A 19,243-nucleotide genomic window follows, 5' to 3' on the forward strand; every position below is an offset into this window, starting at 1 on the left:
ATGATGTTCAGCTCCATGTATGACTGGACCGATGCAGGCGTGAACATCACCTTTGTTTTAGACAGACTGATCCTCAGACCAAAGGCAGTGCAGGAGTCAGCAAAGCTATCCATTATATGCTGCATATCAGTTTCAGTGTGCGACAAAAAACAGCATCGTCTGCATACAGTAACTCCTTGACCAAGACATGATGCAGCTTAGTTCTGGCATAACATCCTCTAAGATTAAAAATGCGACCTGTGGTTCGAAACTTCAACATGACACCCCTATCGCAATCTCGAAACGCATGAGCAAGTAGAACAGCAAAATATATAGAGAAAAGAGTAGGGTAGGAATATCACCTTGTTTGACACCATTGTCAACTGGGGTTTTATCAGACAATTTTCCGTTAAACGAGACTCGAGCTTTCATGTCCCTGTGCAGTTCCTTGAATATTCTAACAAAGGTTGGAGGACACCCTACTTTCTCTAAGATTAACCAGAGAGCATCCCTGTTAACGGCGTCAAATGATTTGGTTAGATCCACAAACACTTGGTATCTGTTGTTCAATGCATTTCTCCTCAACTTGCCGGGCTGAGAAAATCATATCCATAGTTCCTCTGCCCGACTTAAATCCACTGGAATAGCATTAGGACAAACATCTTCCAATAACCTTTTTAATAGAAGTCGTGCGAGAACTTCCTCAACAGCTTCCAAAAGCATAATCCAACGGTAGTGGTCACAAACATTCTTCTGTCCTTTTCCTTTAAACAGGGTCACCAAGACACCATCAATCCAATCCTGTGGAACAGGAGCACCTTTTCAGATTTCCTCAACAAAACCAAGGATAACATTAGCAATATTCACACCTTCAATCCTAAGAAGTTCCACCGGAGCACCATCCAAGCCAGATGCCTTGCCACTGCTGATTTGTGCGATAGACAACTGCACCTCAACCAGATTAGGCAAACGATCCATTCTGAATATATAACATTGTGGTAAGCTATCAATTGCATCAGCATCTACTGCTGAGGGATTGTGAAACACATCAGTAAAGTGCTTTAGCCATCTTTTCAAGATATTTTCTGGACCCTTAATGACAACAGAACTATCTGTCGACATCGGAGGAGATATTGAAGAGGTAGGAGGACCAAATACTTTGCGCAGGAGTCCATAAAATCCCTTCGAACTTTTTTTGCGTCAAACTCATTTTGGATCTACTCCGTTATATTCATCCACGTTTTTCATTTTTCTTAGCTCACGTTTCAATGTGGATTTGATCTATTTGTATCATCGCAAATTAGTTTGTTTTTTTACACAATGGTCACCACTTATCAAGGCCCGGAAGCCACTCAAGGATAAGGGTTATTGCAAGTACATTACGTTAGTGTGGAGATTTGATGAAGTGTTTACTGAAGGGGGCGGTTTATTAGGAATTTGTTAACGTTGGACTTGAAGACATCCAAGTTGTAGTCAGGCGGTAAGCAGGCAGAAAGAACAGAGTTCCACAGGCGTGCAGTTCTAAGAAAGAAGCTTTGTTCATGGAATCAACGTTTGGATTTAGGCACAGATAAAGAGTGGGGGAAATTTTTCACAGTGGATTCAGCTAGACGGGTGTTTTTCGTGAAAGATTGGTGAGGGGGGACCAGAGATTGGAGCTCAGACGAGCACTTGCCATGGAATAACGATAAAACAAAGACAGACTCGCAACGTCTTTCCTGTGGAAGAGAGGCTGCAGGGAAGAGAAAATGGCATCCCCCACCAAGTCACGAAGCCTATTTTGTACTCTGTCAAGGCACGATAGGCTCTTTTTAGAAGCTCCTGCCCAGATGTGGCAGCAGTATTCCATCTTTGGACGTACTTAGCTTTAATATAGATAGAGAATTGCATCAGTAGTGAGATATCTTCTGGAGCGGTAGAAGGATCCCACCATCTTTCCAGCGACCTTGGCAACAGACTTGATGTACGTGTTCCATTTGAGATCAAGAGTAAAAGTCAAACCCAGAAGCTTGTCAAACCACGGGGCCTCTCCCAGACGAGAGCCATCTATCCCAATTGATGCCAGATGGGGATCAGAGCATTGATTATTTAAGGATAGGGGTTTGGTTTTAGATGCATTAAAAGTAACCAGCCACGTCTTCCCCCACTGAACCACGCGCTCGAGATCAAAGGAGAGAGAATCAGAGAGAACTTTGTCATTTACATCCTTTGATGTGTTGCCGTAGATGGTCGTGTCATCAGCATAGATGTCAACGAATGATTTAAGTATGTATTTAGGGAGGTCATTGATGTAGATCCGGAAGAGAGTTGGGCCAAGGATTGACCCCTGAGGGACTCCAGCATTAATACTGCAGGCCTCTGATTTTTTCCCATCGACCACTACTCTTATGAGCCTATCGGAGAGAAATGATTTAATGATTGAGAAAACATTTCCAGTTATACCGTAGCTGGAAATCTTGTGAAGTAGCTTGTCGAAGGTCTTTGATATGTCAAGAGCAATTTCCCTAGAAAGGAAACCTTTGTCAAAAGATTCACTAATCCTGTGAGATATAACCGTCAGCACATCTGCGGTAGATCTTGCAGAGCGGAAACCATATTGTGTGTCACTAAGAAGGTTATTCCTGCTTAGGTGGTTGACTATTTCTCTATTTAATATGGATTCCAGCAACTTACTCATAACACACAGGAGACTTATTGGTCTGTACTGTGAGGGAGATTACTTATCACCTGAATTCTTAAATACAGGGAAAACTGATGAGGTCTTCCAGGGAGTCGGAAAGCACTTCTCCTTAAGGCAGCGCTTAAACAGTTTCGTAAGTATGGGAGCAAGTTCTGGTTGAAGCTTTTTTAACACTATAATTGGGATGCCGTCAGGGCCAGTTGCTTTACTGGAATCTAGGTTTTTTATTAGCTTGGCGACCTCATGCACGGATATTTGTATGTTACCTAGCTTGTTCTGTGTTATAGGAGGAAATATGGGGAGTTGATGGCCTTCGTCGCATAGGGTAGAATTAGCTACAAAGTTCTTTGCAAATAGTTTGGCCTTGTCTGACGCTGACGAGATGACCTCTGGTCCATTGATAATGGTTGGGATAGAACGCACACTTCTGTTCAGGATCCTATTTGTTATTTGCCAAAACTGGTGGGAACCAAGCCGCTGATCAGCTACCTTGGATTTAACAGACTGGGCATATAGTTCTCTTGCATTTTTTATTACTCTTTTACATTGGTTGCTGGCAGTCCTGAAAGCAGCTTTAGTCTCAGTGCATCTATTACGTTGGTAGCTATGGAAAAAGTGATTTCTGTGCGCGATAGCAGCAGCACATTCTGGGGAGAACCATGGCTGGCTGTTAGGTTTTTGTTGGAATTTTTTAGATGGTATGAATTGGTCTATGCCTACAATTAACCATTCGGTCTGATCTGATACTATAGAGGATACTTCCTTTTTAAACATGGAGTGCAGAGGTAAATCAGATATGAATGTACGGAAGCTATCCTAGTCAGCCATAGAGTATCGGTATACAGTACGGTGGATGGGTACGTCTGGTGACTTATTACACTTCGTTTTTATCTTAACTGATACGACAGAGTGGTCGGAGGATCCTAGAGGATAATGAACGGAACATGAACAAAGTTCAGGGGAAGTTGAGAGAAATAGGTCCAGGAGGCTTGCATATTGAACGGGTGTATCGGGCACACGGATGGGTTCTCGAACAATCTGAGTGAGGTCATTAGCAATGGCAAAATCATGACAAAACCTCCCCTCATCGTCTGTCTTATTTAAATGGGTCAGCTATTCCACGTTACGGACGTTGAAGTCACCACATATGTGGATGTTAGTCGAGGGATGTGCAGACAGGGTGTGGTCTATTTTCTAAGATATGCTCTTAAAGATAGTAACTCCGCTGTTGTGGGGCCGATAGAGGGCAAATATAAATGCAGTGGTGTTAGCAAATGTAACCCGGAAGCACATAAGGTAAATTAGGATCTTCTCTAGAGATATCCTTGCCACACGAGAAGCCATCTTTAATGTAGGCAAATATTCCATGCCCATGGCCATCTTGGGGGTACGAGTTAGCTATTAAGTTAGAGTATCCGTTAATTATGAACTCATGTAGGGAAGTGGTTAGCCCTATACCAGTTTCGCTTAGAAAGAATATGTTCGGTTTCGTCTCCTGTAATTGGGTTTCAACCTTTGGAAGGTTGGAACGTAGACCCCTGATGTTGGAGAAGGAGACCTGGTAGTAGGGGTCTACGTTGGAAGATGGGGTTCTAGGTTTATTCGAGTTTTTTTTCTGGAGATATTTCATGTTGAGGTTTTGGGATTTGTGGAACAGGTCGGCATACTTGGTCAGAGCAGTACAGAGAGGGAAATTAAGAGAGACAAAGACAGGAACTTTTTTTGTAGCACACGAAAAGGTAAAGACGTAACACTTACCCACTAGTATGGCATCGAGAGGCCCCACCAGAGACTATGCATGGTCCAGATCCACTCACCAAATGGCAATACAGCAGTTCCAGTACTTTGCGCCTGCTGATAGGACAGCCTCCTTAATGGTTAATCCAAGGTTCGTGTCCCTGACTATCAGGCGGATAACGTCAGCCCAGACAGAACGTTTACCTACAGCAACCTTACTAGTGACATGGCCACAAGGACAGACATAGAGACAGAAAAATGTCCGACATCTCAGACTACTGTTCACCAAGTACTACCGACCTTTAAGCAGCTTTTTCTTCACCCTTTGTCAGAAAAATCACATTGAATGAGGACTGAGGGACAAAAAAGGAGAAGCGAGAGTTACTGAAGCTGCCGATAGCACATCCACTGTATTATCTACTCTCCATTTAAAAAAGGGAGGAGGGGAATGGGTACAAGTAACTTATATTTAAGTAGTAAGTCCGGTGCTAAGTTATCAAGTAGCTTTGTGCTGCAGTTGACGGCGAAAAAGTGTTACAGATAGGAAGATTAAATGTTGCACACAGCTCTAGTAGCTTAAGGCCATTGCATTCATGGTACCGATACCATAACGGCCAAGAGGACTCCAAGTCTCATTGTCTTTCCCAACACGGGCATTGAAATCACCAAGAATAACAAGTTTTTCATTAATTGGTGTAGATGCAACAGCAGAGCGCAAAGACTCATAAAACACATGATGTCATCTTCATTCGCTTGAAGGGTTGGTGCATAGACCGAAGGAATAGTGATGAATCTGTTATGTGAGAGAGGAACACGAAGTTTGATGATGTGATCACAGATACTGGAAGGAAATTCTATAGTGACGACCAAGGATGTTTTAATCGCAAAAAAAGACTCGATTATGTCTACGGATACCCTCCGGTTTACCAATCCAGAAGAGAGTGTAGCCTGATGATACCTCTGTCATTCGATATTCTCCTGGGAGACGGGTCTCTTACAGAGCAGAAATATCTATATCAAGTCTGCGTAGCTCTGCAGTGACGAGCGCTGTTGACGGTTGGATGACACTTTATCAAGAAGAGTGCGTACATTTCAACAGCATAAATTGAATTTTACTCCTTTTTGGAGATACATTTTTGTTTTCTTCCTGCTTACATGAACCACCGTTAGCCGCAGGAAACTAACCAGTGATTGTATGACAGACAATTTTTAGTGCACCTTTTCTAGCACTTTCCCAAAACATTCAGTGAGCAGTGCTCTCCCTGAATAGGGCTTCTCAGTCACAGGAACCCCCACCGGAGTTGGCCTCTGTCAGGTGAAGGCACAACAACGATGTCAAGTCTGTACACGTTGCCACTCCTCCATCGCCATAGGACTTGCAATAGAAATAAACTACAGATAAATATAAGATAGAAAAAGATAAAAGATAAAAGATAGATCTCAAGTAACATCTGTACATCGTTGTATTAAAGTGACAAGCCCTTGTACGACACTGGTGCCACTCTCTAAGTCTCCGCAACAATAACCCAGTGCCAAGCCATTGCAAGATGACTGGTAATTGCTTTGACCGGAGATTTCTCATAAGAGTTGTCCTGTCCTAGAAGGATCGCCTCCACCACGTCTTACAGGAGCTCCTTCTACCCCACTAATGTCATTTACTCATGACTGGGACTTAGGTAGCTGGGCACCAGAGCATGGTCCACACACCGGTGGGTCATGAATGCCGCAGTCAACAGGGCCTAAGCTCCTCTGGAGGTTTCTGTCAGGGTTACCTCGCCCTTAACCTTAATTAAGTAAAGTTAAACAAACTGTACACTACTTTTTCATCAAATTCTGAATTTTAAATATAAGGAAAGCAATTAAAAAAAATTTTTTTCCAAAATCATATTTACATCCAAGTTAATTTTTAGATTCCATAGCTGTTCCTGATTGTTTTCATAACACTTCACGGTAAACAATATTCTTAGTATATGTTACACCACACTTTCTGTCCTGATTATCATCTCTATGCAGTTGCATTACGTTAAATTTCACACTGTACTTAGATCGAGCTCTTGAACATGCCACATACAGCTGACCATGAGAAAATACAGGTTGTTGAAGATATATACCAACCTTATCAAAAGTTTGGCCTTGTGCTTTATTGATGGTCAGTGAATATGCTAATCGTATTGGAAACTGTATCCGATGAAATGCAAACGGAACATTTGTATCACTTGGCTTTAACTAAATTCTTGGAATGATAACTGTGGAGCCTCTATTAGATCCATTAATTAAAATAGCAATGATGCTGTTTTGATGATATTCTTTTATTTTCATCCTAGTTCCATTACAAAGTCCTTGATTTATGGATAAATTTCACAGTCGCATTGCCATCTAGAAAACTCCTGTTAATTTATGTTGGTTCTGACGTTTTGTGTTAGTTGTAATTGACTGAAATGATGTCACAATGGACATCTTTTAGGACAGGTGTCTATAATAGATGTAGGTGATCCATGTGGCACTACTGGCAAAATTTGCCTGAAGTCACCTCTGAGGTTTCTGTCAGGGTTACCTCACCCTTAACCTTTGGTTAAAAAACCTTATCCCACAAGACAGTGGCGATTCAGTTTTCTGGCGCTGAACACTCGCCATTCACCAAAGCCCCATTAGTGTGGCAGAACTCACGAGGTGCATGTGTGGATGATTAGATTGGGAGAAGCTATATATGACGCTAGAGCATTTGTGTGTTTTTAGCACCCGCCCACACCAATTCTTGAGCTCCACATACATACATATATACATACATACATACATATATACATTTAAAATGGCAGGTGAGATTTAGAAGAAGAAAATACAACTTTGTTATATATTATTCGTTGAATTGCATTTACTAGCAAAATATCTAGCTAATTTACATATTCTTTTAAACATTAATTTCAATTAATTCCTTATTAGTTTTTTTGGTTTTCTTATGGGTTGAAAAGTTTATAGTAAACCCAAACATATTTCTATATATATTTATATATGCGTATGTATATTTGCTAAAACCATTTGCTTTTTAAACTGCTCTATCAGTTTTAGATCTACAGACATGAAACTTAATATATAAGGTATTCAAATCCATGCGAAACTTTATATTTAGGTTTTAGTCGGGAAAAATCGGCACAAAAGTGTGAAAATTAAAAAGAAAATTAAATTTGCTAGGTGAAGGTCAAAGGATGGCATTGCGAATATGCATGCGTGACGTAATAGCTATTGGTTCATGTCTTAATTTTTAGCCCTGCAGAGAACGTGTCTTTATAGCTCAGTCAAAGAAATACGTAAATCGTAAGCTAAACGGTTTGGTTTCGATTCTCGGTAGTGGCGCACGAGTCATTTTTTAAACTTTTTAAATCATTACTATATATTGGGTCCAATATTATATAATAATGAATAGAAAATCTGAATTAATTAAAATACCATATTTAATCGTATTTTACGATTGTACAATGCAAGGCGGCTACTGTATCTATAAAAATGAGAATGCCTCTGCGTGAGAACACTTCTAAACCTATATACTCAACGGATTTTTGATCTACAGATTTGAAATTTGGTATATAGGGTATTCAGACATGTCGAACACTTTTTAATTGGTTTTCCTCAGAGAAACCGGGCTACTAATGAAGTTAAAATTAAAAAAAAATGTTTGCTGTTTCACGAATGCGCATGCGTGAATGGTTCACGTGACAGATTCATTATGTTAAGAAAAAGTAGGTTTGAAAACACTTTTTTGAGATTGTGTCAAGCTGACTTTATTGTTAGAGTACTTGACTCACTGTCTTGGGTTTCGAATTTCGTATTTATTTTTTATAGTTTTTTTACTTTCAGCAAATGAACTGTTTAGAAAAAGCCCGTCTCAGTTTCGTTGCGTTTCTTTTTACTTCTTTTTTTTAAAATAAATTTAACATTAAGTTCAATATCTACGGTATTTCTGTTTGTCATAAATAAGAATTCTGCATTAATTAAAATGTAATATCGATGCGTATATTACGACCGGGCAACTCTGGGCTGTCTGCTTGTAACGAAATAAAAATACAAATAACCTATCTCAAATGATTTCATTAAAAAATAATCTAGTATATCTATAAAAGTGAGAATTTGTGTACGTAAGGACACTTCTCATGTAAGTAAAACGTTTTCATGTTTTTTCATGTCAGTAATTTTTAATATATTTTTATAATTATCATTGTGATGACTTCATAATATAATTTTTTTACCCAGCATTAATAGATATTGACTGCTTTTTTTTATTTTAGAACTTAATAAAATTAAGTGTAGACTTTATAATGAAAACCAAATTACCGTTAAAAATGTAATCCAGAAATGTTGATCTACAGACTTGAAATTCGGTATATCAGATATTCAGAGATTTGAAAAACTTTTAAATCCGTTTTCATTCGAAAAAAAGGGCTGTTAAGGGATCACAATAAAAACAAAACTGGTAAATCGGAGTCATCGATGTTTTATCTGTTTTCTAATTGTTTCACGAATGCGCATGCGTGTATAGTTCACATTACAGATTGCTTATTTTAAGATTAAGCCGGTTGAAAGCACCTTTTAAAGTCATGTCACGCTGGTCTAACAGTTATCGTACTCGTCATTAAGTTTTGGTTTCTATGTAAGCTAAGATATCGTGTTATTTTTTGGTACTTACAAGAAGTTAACTGTTTAGAAAAAGTATAATACTTGCATACATATGTCTAAATTTATTTCCGATTTTCTACGTCATTTTTTTTTAAAGAATGTAACGTAAAGTTTTATACTTGGCAACGCCGGGCACATCTTCTAGTATATAATGAAATATTTTAGTTTGAAAAAATATCTAACGAAAAATCTCTTTAAAATACTTGGACATATGAGAAACGCTTTTAGAATCTGGGTGTGTGTTGAGCAAAAAAAAAAAAAATTAAAAAAATAAATAAAATAAATAAATAAAAAAGAAATAAATGAATAAAAATAAGTTGTAGTAGACAGGCAGACTCGAAGGAGGAAAAAAGTGAATAAAAAAACGTGACGCATTAGCTGTTGCGCCCATCGCAAAACCGAAAATTACGTAGGTTTAAATTAAGGCTAGACAGTCAAAAAGATGTGAATGGGCTCTTGTCACAGGTCATCGAATATAACCTTCCCGGGTCACTGCTAACAGGTGTGATTCACACACGCGTCTTGATCGTCTTTCACAGGGAATTCTCCGCGAGTTCTCTTGGCGCAGCGGAATCTGGTTGGTCGGTTTCAGTGTCGATTTCACCTTCGAGTTGATACGCCGCATCACGCTAGAAGTGAATAGATTTTCATACACACAAAAGAAAGAAAAACTCAGATTTCTCTATTCTACGAGTTAATTCAACTAAAATTTACAGAATATAATATAAACTTATATGCAAATATCCAATGTTGATTTCTTACAAAACACACTATTGAATCTTACTCTCCGTGTTTTGCGGTGACGACGACAGGGAGGGGTGCGACGGCGACTCTTCGATTAGTGTTAAATTCTCTCAACATCTAGCTCTATCTAACTTATTTTGGGCGCGGGCATTCGCTTATCTAGTCAGGTGATAGGTAGGGTAGGTTATTCCCTAGACCAATCGCCAATCAATATGTCATCTCCGGGGAAGTCCCGATCCGAAGCGTATGTGCTGGTGGTTCTGTAAATACTCGCAGCTTCCAGTTCCCACGACCAGAGAGGTTAATCCTTGACCCCTCGTCTGGTTCCTGAATCGAAATCATATTTGTAATGCTCTCAAAACAACATCAAATTGTCGCTTTTCCCCAAACAATAAAAAGTATATGTCTTTTTTACAAAAAAAACACAATAAAATGCATAACTTTAAGCAAGGTCGGCCGCCGCTGCTCGGGCACGCAATAAAGCTTAACAATTAATACAAGCGTAGTTGCCCGGCCTTCTTCAGTGTTTCGGGAGTCTTAATCACCCCCCAATCGGGATCTCTACCGCTCCCTGTAGAAAAGCGCCCAGTTGAGGGTAAAGGAATTAATGTTTTTGGCCAATTTTTCGATATTTGTCGTCCGAATGGTGGTGCTTCAAAATGATACTAATATCGTCAAAATCTGTCGCCCCAGTCAAATGTTTTTGCGATACATACATATATTTAAACAAACAGGTGAGATTTATATTATAGACTAGCGGGGGGTACACGACGTTTCCCGTGTGTGTGTTTTTGGGCAAATGAAAAGAAAGATCGTTGGTTGTTTAAAAAAAAAAAAAGAAGCCTTAACGCGCAGTTGGAAAATAATAAAGTGTGAAAAAAAAGTGCGACTTGGCAGGTACCCGTTTTTGACGAGTTAATGACGTCAACTTTGAGTGCGGGACAGTGTTTTATTTACCGCGAGTCTGTTCGCTTCTTTTTTTTATACGAAAAAGCTTAATGCACATGCGGCGATCGAAAATTGCTGAATACTTATCTTTTCAAAGTCGGGCAAATTAAATAGACATGCGTCCACGGTTGTTAACTCGTAGATATTTAGGCGTGATATAAAAAGTTTTAAGAAGTTGGGAGGCGACCGATCGCTACTCGGAAAAAGGCCTTTCTTGGACATACACGAAAACGCATACACACATACAAACATTTTCGCTTTTATATTTATAGATGGTGCAAAGGCTGCAAATGATTAATATGCATAACGTAATTGAGTGGAGAAAAATAAAATTTAAGACCTTGAAACTCATAGAATTTCGCATGTTTACTGCATATATTGGATACGTAGAAAATAATAAATATTTCAGATTTTGTATTTAGAATGAATAATGCATAATGTTTTTCATCAAAATAAACAGAACTTTGCCGATAAACGCAATTTTTGCGGAGATTATTTCTCTTCAATTGGTTTATTATACATTTTTAGTTGTTTCGCTTATTTTCTGTATTTATTTTTTATCAATTTATGATAATTAAATTATCACTACATTTTCACTGGTTTGTTCTTTTTTATTACCAAATAACTGTAACCTCTGACCATTGCTGTCAAAATGATAAATCTGTTGTAGTTCTGAGGTTTTATCATTTGACATCAGTGTTGAATAAATACTTACTGAACAAACTATGTATAACAGAAACATGGAAAACATTAAGTGGAGATCACGTGACGTAATTGTATGGTCGAAATTGATCGTTAGCAACCAGAATAAATATTAAAGTAACTTTTAATCTTAGAAAAACTTCGCTTTTCTCACTATAATAATCTGATCGTTATAGTACTTTTTCAAATTTATGCTATATGTTATATATTTTCGTACATAATATATGATCTACATCTGCATTCCATGTTTAAAAAGGATGTGTCCTCTATAGTATCAGATCTGACCGAATGGTTAATTGTAAGCATAGAGAGATTCATACCATCTAAAAAATTCCAACAAAAACCTAACGGAGAACCATGGTTATCTCCAGAATGTACTGCTGCCATTGCGCACAGAAATCACTTTTTCCAGAGCTACCAACGTAATAGATGTACTGAGACTAAAGCTGCTTTCAGGACTGCCAGCAACCACTGTAAAAGAGTAATAAAACATGCAAGAGAGCTATAGGCTCAGTCTGTTAAATCAAAAGTAGGTGAGCAGTGAATTGGTTCCCACCAGTTTTGACAAATAGAAAACCGGATCCTGAACAGAACCCTGCGTTATATCCCAACCATCATCAATGGACCTGAGGTCATCTAGTCAGCATTAGACAAGGCCAAACTATTTGCCAATACCTTTGCAGCTAATTCTACCTTATGCGAAGAAGGGCATCAATTTCCTGTATTTCCTCCTATAACAGACAACACGCTATGCAACATACAAATATCTGTGACTGAGGTTGCCAAGCTAATCATCTGGCCCTGCGGCATTCCAATTATAGTGTTGAAAAAGCTTCAACCAGAGCTTGCCCCCATACTTACAAAACTGTTTAAGCGTTGTCTTAAGGAGAAGTGCTTTCCAACACCCTGGAAAACCTCATCAGTATGCCCTGTATTTAAGAATTCAGGCGATAAGTCATCTCATCTCAGTGCAGACCAATAAGTCTCCCGTGTGTCATGAGTAAGTTGCTGGAATCCATATTAAATAAAGAAGTAGTTAACCACCCAGCAGAAATAACCTTCTTAGTGAGATGCAATATGGTTTCCGTTCTGCCAGATCTACAGCAGATGTGCTAAGTATTATATCTCATAGGATTACGAATCTCTTGACAAATGCTTCCTCTCTAGAGCAATTGCTCTTGACATATCAAAAGTCTTTAGTAAGGTGTGGCATAAAGGCCTACTTCACAAGATTTTCCCAGCTACGGTATAACTAAAAATGTTTCCTCAATCATTAAGTCATTTCTCTCTGATAGATTCATAAGAGTAGTGATTGATGGGCCCAACTATCTTCCTGATCTACATCAACGATCTCCCAAAACACATACTTAAATCATTCGTTGACATCTATGCTGATGACACGACCATCTATGGCAACACATGAAAGGCCGTAAATGACAAAGTTCTCTCTGATTCTCTCTCCTCTGATATTGAACGCGTGGTACAGTGGGCGAAGAGGTGGTTTGTTACTTTAAATGCAACTATACCAAGCTCCTAACTTTACATCATCAACGCTCTTATTACCATCTGGCACCAATAGAAATGGATAGCTCTCGTCTTGGAGAGGCTCAATGTTTTGACAAGCTTCTGGGATTGACCTTTACTCCTGATCTGAAATGAAACATGTACATAAATCTTTTGCCAAGGTCGCTGGAAAAATGGTAGGATCCTTCTAGAAGATATCTCACTGCTAATGCGATTCTCTATCTATATAAAAGCCAAATATGTCCAAGGATGGAGTACTGCTGACACATCTGAGCAGAAGCTTCTTAAAAAAGCCCATTTTGTCTTGACAGAGTATAAAATAAACTTCGTGGCTTAGTGGGGAATGCGCTTTTCTTTTCCCTGCAACCTCTCTCACACAGAAGAGACGTTGCGAGCCTGTCTTTGTTTTATCGCTATTTCCTTCGCAAGTGCCTGTCTGCTCTCCAATCTCTGGTCCCCCTCGCCAATCTTTCACGATAAACACTCGTCTATCTGAAAACACTGGCAATAATGTTCCCCACTCTATATCTGTGCCTAAATCAAAACGTAGATTCCATGAACAAAGCTTCTTTCTTAGAAGTGCACGCCCGTAGAACTCTCTTCCGTTTGCATGTTTCCCACTCGACTACAACTTGGATATCTTCAAGTCAAACATAAACAAATTCCTGATGAACCGCCCCCTTAATTAAGACACTTTATCAAATATTCATTACTAACGATTACTACGATATTATCCCATTGATTACTGTACACGCAATAACCCTTATCCCCGAGTGGCTTCCGGGCCTTGATAAGTGGTGACTACCATGTAAAAAAATTACTGCGGCCTGTATGTACAATGTGCTTTTCAGTTTATATAATTTCTACGTGGACCTTTGCCACTGGTCTACAATATATACATACTGACAGCGAATAAAACACTACAAAGCTGATCTATAAAATAATATATTTTTTTCATTTCACACTGACTATAGTTTTGGATTTTACAGTTATGGCGTGGGTTTCAGATCAGTGAAGGCATATAGGGTTAATGTGGATGTTTTGGCAGTAAACAACATGTGTCAGCTTCTGCTATCTTTGTGACTAACAGCTCGCTTTCTGTTTTGTCGATTTATATAAACATTCTTTCACACTGGAATGTTTATTATTTCCTATTGTCTATTGTTCTAAATCATTTGGCGATATTTTTGGTCGAATTATGCATTCAAATAGACAGTGGTGGAAAACCTCGCATTCCTTACATGGAATCGATATGTGTGTGCAACTAATCGAATGCCTCTCTTCTTGTAGTCACCTACTAAATATCAAAGAATATCCCAAGGAAGTTTCTATATAAGTAAATTAAAACTATTATTCATAGCCTAGTGGGTGATTTCCTGTTCTGTTCCCTGCAAACATCTTTTCCACAAAAGAGACTTTGCTAGCCTGTTTCTGCTCTATCGACTTTCCAATCTATGGCCCCCCTTACCAAACGTTCACAAATAACACTCGTTTAACTGAAACCACTATCAATAATTTCCCCCACTCTTTACCTGTCCTTAAACCTAAACGTAACATCCATGAACAAAGCTTGTTTCTTAGAACTTCCCACCCGTGGAACTCTGTTCTGTTTGACTGCTTTCCAACTGACTACAATATAGTTATCTTTAAATCTAACGTAAAAACCTTCTTAATAAGCCATCCCCTTAAGGAATGCAGTATACTAAATTTCCAATATTAACGATCACTACCGTGCACTCATTAACCGTTATCCTCTAGTGGACTGCGCGCCTTTATAATAGGTGACTCCTTTGTAAAAAAATGTATAATTAATAATGCCAATTAATTACGTCAACGTAGTCTGTTGATTATCTTTTCTGTAAGACTGAGATCATGGATTTATTTCATTTATTTTAATTTTTTATTTCTGCTGAAATCGGGAAAATAATGTTTAGGTCATTGTATGATTCGTTGTTAAATGAAATTACAAATAATAAACAGAGTTCTTATACGAGATTAGCACATAATACACGAAATTGTAAACGTGGAAGTTTGTTGTATTTTTTTTTTTTTAATGTCTGCTTAGCAAATGAAAAGCATTGTAATTTTCTATGAAGATTGAAGCCAGAGATGTGCTGCTAGATAATCCTTGGAGAGAATCCAATTAATTCGGCATCAGATTCCGTGCGATTAATTTTTGGAAAATTCCTCTAGGTTTGCTGTATTTGCTCAATTTGAAGTCAAGACAGCGAAAATTAAAAAAAAAAACTAAATCATGTTCGTAGAGGAGATCGAACTATTATTGCCAAGAAAACCGAATACATGAGATAAAGTGATATTTTGGAGAGAGAGAGAGAGAGAGAGAGAGAGAGAGTAAGAAATATAATAGAAAAAGGTAAGAATAGACATGTTAATTCGAGTTTTTGCACACACACACACACACATATATATATATATATATATATATATATATATATATATATATATATATATATCACATAATTCAGATTGATGTTGTTAAATAACACAGAGTGTTTGTGCTTAATGATCATTTTGTTATTTTGGAGAGAGAGAGAGAGAGAGAGAGAGAGTAAGAAATCTATAATATAAATCCCACCTGTCTATTTAAATGTATGTATGTATATTTTTTTTAATTACATTTTCACTTTAATCACATTGCCACTCAGGTGTAGGGGCTACTATCAGGGTCAGCAACTTCTGGGGCACTGTGTTGGGATTTGGGCAGCAAGATGTCGGTTCACGTTGCACTTGAACTTCTGCATGTCAGTACAGTTAGGTAAGCATGATCCTGGAATGGAATTCCAGAGTCTAGCGGTTCTGGGGAAGAAACTACTGGAGTAGAAACATCTTTTACATCTAGGGATCTCTACTGTGTGGGGGTGGGATTTAGCTGCCTGTCGGGTTTGTCGAGGGTCTCTACGTCGTGGGGGCACAAGTGTCTGCAGTTCGTCAGAGCATTCACCATTAAAATACTTGTAGAACAAGCAGAGGGATGCAACGTTTCGTCGATGGGACAGAGGCTGAAGCTTAGATGCCAGTTCAGGGCCTATCAGATTGGCGACTCTTTTTTTAACCTTGTCTAGGAGTGAGAGACTAGTAGTAGACGCACCAGCCCAGATGTGACAACAATACTCCATACATGGGCGAATGGTATAGAGATACAGGATACTTTCAGGTGTCAGTAGTTTTCTAGCACGGTAGAGAGAGCCAACCTTTTTTTGCAGCGGCCCTGGCAATGTTTTCAATATAATTGTTCCAGCTCATGTTTCCTGTGAACGTTAGGCCAAGCAGTTTGAAAGATGCACTCTCAGACAGGGAGTCACTGGCCATTGCTATTGGTGGCAGAGAAGGTTTCTTGTAGTTATTGAAGGAAACCAGTTTGGTCTTGGCAGCATTGAATGTGACCATCCATTTTTGTCCCCATTCCACTACAGATTGGAGGTCCTCCTCTAGTGTTTTGCCATTTCTATGTATGTATGTTAGAGCTCAAAGATCGGTGTGGGTTAAAAATACACACATGCTCTAGCGTCATATATAGCTTCTCCCAATCTAATCATCCACACGTGCACCTCGTGAGTTCTGCCACGCTAACGGGGCTCTGGTGAATGGCGAGTATTCAGCGCCAGAAAACTGAATCCCCACTGCCTTCTGGGATAAGGTTTTTGAACCAAAGGTTAAGGGTGAGGTAACCCTGACAGAAACCTCCAGAGGAGCTTAGGCCCTGTTGACTGCGGCATTCATGACCCACCGGCATGCGGACCATGCTCTGGTGCCCAGCTACCTAAGTCCCAGTTATTGATAAATGAAACTAGCTGGGTAGAAGGAGCTCCTGTCGTGGTGGAGGCAATCCTTCTAGGACAGGACAACTCTTACGAGAAATGTGCGGTCAAAGCAATTACCAGTCATCTTGCAATGGCTTGGCACTGGGTTATTGTTGCGGAGACTTAGAGAGTGGCACCCGTGTCGTACAAGCGCTTGTCACTTTAATACAACGATGTACAGATGTTACTTGAGTTATATCTTTATGTGATGGCGATCATCTGGAGAGATGCAGCAATCATCATGTGTGTGTATGTATGTATATGTATGTATGTATGTATGTATGTATGTGTGTATGTATGTGTGTATGTATGTATGTATGTATGTATGTATGTGTGTATGTATGTATGTGTGTATGTATGTATGTATGTATGTATGTGTGTATGTATGTGTGTATGTATGTATGTATGTCTGTATGTATGGATGTGTGTATGTATGTATGTATGTGTGTATGTATGTATGTATGTGTGTATGTATGTATGTATATGTGTATGTATGTATGTATGTATGTGTGTATGTATGTGTGTATGTATGTATGTATGTATGTATGTGTGTATGTATGTATGTGTGTATGTATGTATGTATGTGTGTATGTATGTATGTATGTGTGTATGTATGTATGTATGTGTGTATGTATGTATGTGTGTATGTATGTATGTATGTGTGTATGTATGTATGTGTGTATGTATGTATGTATGTATGTATGTATGTGTGTATGTATGTATGTGTGTATGTATGTATGTGTGTATGTATGTATGTATGTGTGTATGTATGTGTGTATGTATGTATGTGTGTATGTATGTATGTATGTGTGTATGTATGTATGTGTGTATGTATGTATGTATGTATGTATATGTGTATGTATGTATGTATGTATGTATGTATGTGTGTATGTATGTGTGTATGTATGTATGTGTGTATGTGTGTATGTATGTATGTATGTATGTATGTGTGTATGTATGTATGTGTGTATGTATGTATGTGTGTATGTATGTATGTATGTGTGTATGTATGTATGTATGTATGTATGTATGTATGTATGTGTGTATGTATGTATGTATGTGTGTATGTATGTATGTATGTGTGTATGTATGTGTGTATGTATGTATGTATGTATGTGTGTATGTATGTATGTGTGTATGTATGTATGTATGTGTGTATGTATGTATGTATGTGTGTATGTATGTATGTATGTGTGTATGTATGTATGTATGTATGTGTGTATGTATGTATGTATGTATGTGTGTATGTATGTATGTATGTATGTATGTGTGTATGTATGTGTGTATGTATGCATGTATGTGTGTATGTATGTATGTGTGTATGTATGTATGTATGTGTGTATGTATGTATGTATGTATGTGTGTGTATGTATGTATGTGTGTATGTATGTATGTGTGTATGTATGTATGCAGGTATGTGTGTATGTATGTGTGTATGTGTGTATGTATGTATGTATGTATGTGTTTATGTATGTGTGTATGTATGTATGTATGTGTGTATGTATGTATGTATGTGTGTATGTATGTATGTATGTATGTGTGTATGTATGTATGTGTGTATGTATGTATGTATGTGTGCATGTATGTATGTATGTGTGTATGTATGTATGTGTGTATGTATGCATGTTTGTATGTATGTATGTATGTATGCCTAAAATTTTAGACAGAGGTAACAGATATTCACGAAATCGATATCGTTTTGAAGCCCGACGACGAATATCGAAAAATTGGCTAAAAACATTAATTCCGTCACCCTCAGCTAGGCACTTTTTCTAGAGGGAAGGGTCGCTTTTCTCGCCGACATTTTCGAAAGTCATCCTCTCTTTTCGATTTACTTGCTTTAATTTAAACATTCGTCACTTCCGGTTTGAGGATGGACGTAACAGCAAAGACGTAACATTTTCACGTTCTTTTCCTCCTTCACGGTACGGGTCAGAGCCTGCTACCATTATTTTTTTGCTCAACTCACACTTTCAAACATCCGGGCAAAGTCAGGAACCCACGGGTAGTATAATAAAAGTAGGTGAGAATAGACATGTTAATTCAGGATTTTACGCACCCCCCCCACACACACACATACACACACAAACACAGTGAAGGAAGTGACGTAGGTTTAAATTAAGGCTAGGAAATCGAAAAGAGGCGACGAATTTCGAAAATACGGCGAAAAAAGCGACTGCTATCTGTAGAAAAGTGCCCAGTTGAGGGTGAAGGAATTATTGTTTTTGCCAATTTTTCGATATTAGTCGTCTAATGTGTCGAGCTTCAAAATGATACCGATCTCGTGAAAATCCGTCGCACCTGTCGAAACTTTTTGCGAGACATACGTACATACATATATGCATGCATTAAATACATACATTAAAACAGAGAGGTGAGATTTATATTATAGACTGGCCTGAGTTGGCCGGGTGTTTGGAGGTGTGTGTTAAGCAAAAAA

Source organism: Euprymna scolopes, chromosome 8 (assembly GCF_053919585.1).
Source record: "Euprymna scolopes isolate OS-2025 chromosome 8, ASM5391958v1, whole genome shotgun sequence".
NCBI lineage: Eukaryota > Metazoa > Mollusca > Cephalopoda > Sepiida > Sepiolidae > Euprymna > Euprymna scolopes.